Genomic DNA, 4,547 nt, shown 5'->3' with positions numbered 1-4,547 from the left:
CACATGTGAAGTACTTTCATCATGGTTGGTGGTCAGCATGTAGACGTCTCTCCTGTCTGCAAATTTCACAGCTAGAAGTTCATCAGTATGCAAGGCACTGCACTATCCCCTCTCAAGTTTTTTTACAAACAAGCTCTTTTGGGTAACCTTTAACAGTAAGAGTGAATTGTGCCTTAAGTACAAGCGGCCACTTCGAAACATTCCCTGAGCAACTGCACACCAGTGTAGAAGCTATCCATGTATAAATCATGACCTTTGTTAAAAAGTCCTCTACCAAGTTCCTGCACAGTTTTCTCACTAACTCTGACGGACAACGAGGGGGGTCAATAGTGAAATCTCTACCAGTGTGCACCCTGAAATTATAGACATATCCAGAACTACTCTCAAACAGCATATACACCTTAATTCCATAACGTTCCTTCTTGCTAGGAATGTTCTGCCTAAAAACCAAATGGTCCTTGAGGAGGACAAAAGACTCATCCACAGCTATTTCTTTCCCTGGAACATAGATCCCTGAAAATTGACCTACAAAGTGATGAAAGACCGGCCGACGGTCACAATCAGGGTGATCTTGTGTCAACACTGAAGCATTATCAACAAAATGCAGCATCCGCAGCAGAAGAAAATACCGATCACAACTCATGGTTGCAGGAAATATAGCCATTGCCGTCAAGGGACTGGTAGACCAATATGTAAACAGCAAAGGCTTATTTATCAAGCTCATCAATAAAGTTAAAACCAAGAAGTTCTTCATCTCACTTTCACATAGCTTTATTCGGTTACTTTCAACCATAAAAGCAAACAACCAACAATTGAATAAAAAAAGAAAAAGAAGTTTAGTTAAAAAAAGGGATAAGAATAAAATAGAATAACTTATGTTCAACCTTAAAACACATAAAATTGCATTCCATCAAGAATGCGCCTGACCCCCTAATATCTGTCATTTAAATTAAACATAGGGTTTTATTTCAGTCTTAGGTGCATAGTTAAAATTTAGCAGCTAAAATAATTTCTTCCTCATCATCATTTTTTCCCCAGGGTACTGATACGAATATGCCAAGCAGCTACAATATACTTGCTAACCGCACAAGATAAAGAGAGGGAAGTATCCCTCATCATGATCCTCAAGGCAGCCATACAGTGTCTTATCCCCATATTTCTACACACAGGTCGTAACCACTTCCGTCGCGCAGTCATATATGCAGTGCATATAAACATAAAATGTACAATAGATTCAGAAGTGTGATTACAACTAGGACAGGGATCAGATCTTGTAATCAGACTCCGTGTACTACCATAAGATTTAAGAGGCAGGCAACCATATCTGAACTGAATGTATAAACTCTTACTTAATGGATCAAGAATTGTATACATAAATGGTTCCAGATACGGATACCATTTGAAGTCAAAAAATTGTGAGGTCAATCTGCCGTGTGTTGAGCACATCAGGTAGTTTTCCCTGACATATATCCAGTAAACAGTTTTCAAATGGTTCTTCTGATCCTTCCTTATACTTTCTGGATGGCTCCAAAACTCACTAAGACCCAATCTATAAAACCATTTTGAGATGTGATTAAAACAAGGAATGGTAAGAACATTTGGTCTATCTAGAATGTCTTGAATAGACTCCTTATATGTGGATAGCTCAGGGGTGGTCCATACACGGACCCAGAAAAGCAATGGTCGTAGGGCAATTACATCTGAGATGCATGACAGGCCAAGGTCCCAGAACATTGGCAGCAGTGGGGTATTACGAGGACAAGACAAAGTTGACCTTACAAAGTTGTTTTCCCCCACTGCCAACTTGCCAGTGTTCGAGGACCCCCAGATTTCTGCCCCATAGACCGCAGCACTCTGTGCCTTAGCTCGGTAGATTTTAATGGTTGGAGTAATCACTCTCTCAGAGGTAGACTTGTGGAAGCGTAGAATAGCCCCAGATCTCTGGGCCAAAAGAGCTAAACTTTTATCGATTTGGGCCCCCCAATGCAGATTGTTGCTAATTCTCACCCCCAAATAATCTATGGAGCTTACCATGCCTAGGGGGGTTCCATTATAGAAAATTGAATATCCCTTAGTGGGGCCACAGCCCAGGGTCATAAGTTTAGTTTTGCTCTGATTAAGTTCAAGTCCATAGTCATCACAAAACTAACTAAACTTATCCACAAGTACCTGGAGACCCATAGGAGTTCTGGAAATCAGGAGGGAATCGTCAGCAAATAGCAAAATTTGAATTTTGTGGTTGTTCAAGGATGGAGCATCATTTTGGCAGTTGGTAACGACTCGCACCACCTCGTTAATAAACAATGTGAATAGAGTTGGGGCAAGAACACAGCCCTGGCGCACTCCTCTCCTAATATCTATTTTGTCGGTGAGTTCCCCCCGATTGCCCCATCTAACTTGTGCAAATGTTTTTTCATGTAACCTTTGAATTAAATGCACTACGTTTCCTGGGATACCGATTTTGTTTAATACTCCCCATAGTTTCTCTCTTGGGACAAAGTCGAACGCAGATCTTAAATCTACAAAAGCAACATAGAGTTTTTGCTTAGATAGGGTGACATACTTCCAAAATAATAATGACAGCCTGAAGACTTGGTCCATGGTGTTAGTTTTAGGCCGAAAACCGGCCTGTAAGAGGGATAGAATTTGATTATCCTGAATCCAATCAGTAAGCCTATCCAAGACTTGCTTAGCAAACGTCTTCTGAAGGATATTGATAAGGCTGATTGGTCGATAATTTGCAGGTGAACCTACATCACCCTTTTCGTGAATCGGAATTATTTCTGCACCACGCCAAGAATCTGGAATAGGGCTACCAGCTGCTATGGCATTAGACAATAAGTTAATGTACCATGCCCATATCTTTGGTTCTGATTTAAACAGGTCCCCTGGAATTTTATCTGGACCAGGAGCTTTAGCTGGCCTCAGAGAATTAATTGCAGCTGTTGTTTCGGCTAAGGTAAAAACAATGCTCTCAGTTGAAGTCTTGGTGACAGCCCAACACTCATCATATCCAGGACCTCCAGAGCTTGCAGTGCAGGCAGAGCATAAATTCCAGTTCTTCAACTCATCCAGATTTGTGGGCGTTTACCCGGTAGCTCTAGAGTGGGGCTTAAGTGTGGCACTGTTGTCCCTTAAATACTGTTCAGCATACAAATTATTCTGGTCAGTAATCTCATCCAAAAATATATCATCCATAAACAACTCAAAATTTTTTATAGGCAAACAGTTTTCAGTATTTACTCTACATCCTGCGACACCAGTAAAGGCAGACAATCTGCACCATGTTTGGGGCAACCCAGAGTCAGCACTTTCAATGGAAAGCCTTTCATCCCCATGCTGCAATCAAGATGCCTGTTGCTCCACTATCGGCACTTCAGTATCCTTCTCTAAAAGATGCACTTCCCCCACACTGAGAGTGTGTCAGGAATAAGACTGTGCGCAGTCCAGGTCCCGCCCTGACCTCCAATTCGCTCATTGGCAGCATTTCAAGTGTGCCGCTATTTATCCTCTCTTGCTCCAGGCATCGCTTTACCTGTGGTAAAGCTCATTTAGCTGCAGGGTCAGGGCATTGGTGGACATGATGTACTTATCAGTGGCATTCTGTGAATGGACTACAACTCCCAAGATTTTAGGGGCAGCGGCTATCTTGGGGTGTGGCAGACCTATAAAGCCCAGCCACACCCAAGCACATTGCTCACTGTTTTGGAGACTTTGGTTCTGCCTGGCCTCGTAGAGTCTTCTCTTCAAGAAATGAGCTTGTAGCAGTGCAGAGAGTTTGTGTTTCTAGTTGGATCCATAATAACGAGTAGGTTGTACTCGTGGCAGTAAGGTCAATCGGAGGGCTTTGTTTTGCCAGCCTTGAAAGGCGTTCCAGCTAAAAAGGGCGTTTCAGTTATAAGAGAGACAAGCGCTCTAATTACAAAAGAGAAAAGCGCTTCAATTACAAGAGAGAAAAAAACATGAGAAAAACGTTTCACTTACAAAAGAGAGAGGTTTAAGGAAAGCGCTTTAATTACAAAAGATAAAGGCATTTCAGTTACGAAAAAGAAAAGCGCTTTAGGTATAACAGAGAAAAGGCATGAAAAAAGAGGCACTTCAGTAACAAAAGAGAAAAGCATGATAAAAGCGCTTCAGTTACAAAAGAGAAAAGCATGTTGATAAGTTTATTTCTTTTTTTGGAAGCAAAGTATGTGAGATACATGCTTTAGTCTTTGTGGAATCCTATGCAGAGGTTTTGACATTCATTTAATGAAAGTATATTTGTATTCGGTTCTGATACTGAGGATGCTGTTTTGAAAGTGCGATCATTGCCTAAAGCTCACGCCATCCTCAGGTATTGTGATCGCAGTTTGTCTTTGTCCCACAGCTCAAGAGGGGCCACGCCCAGTTCATAAGGGTCTGGTCTTGATATCATGGAGACGCTTTGTCCAGGAGTATGATAATTGTGATTTAATAACAGTTATTAATGTGTGTATATATATATATATATATATATATATATATATATATATATATATATGCTTAAATCATTTCCTTTTCAGATC

The sequence above is a fragment of the Pleurodeles waltl genome, chromosome 8 (genome assembly GCF_031143425.1).
Source record: "Pleurodeles waltl isolate 20211129_DDA chromosome 8, aPleWal1.hap1.20221129, whole genome shotgun sequence".
In the NCBI taxonomy this organism is placed as follows: Eukaryota; Metazoa; Chordata; class Amphibia; order Caudata; family Salamandridae; genus Pleurodeles; species Pleurodeles waltl.
This window is presented reverse-complemented; position numbering follows the sequence as displayed.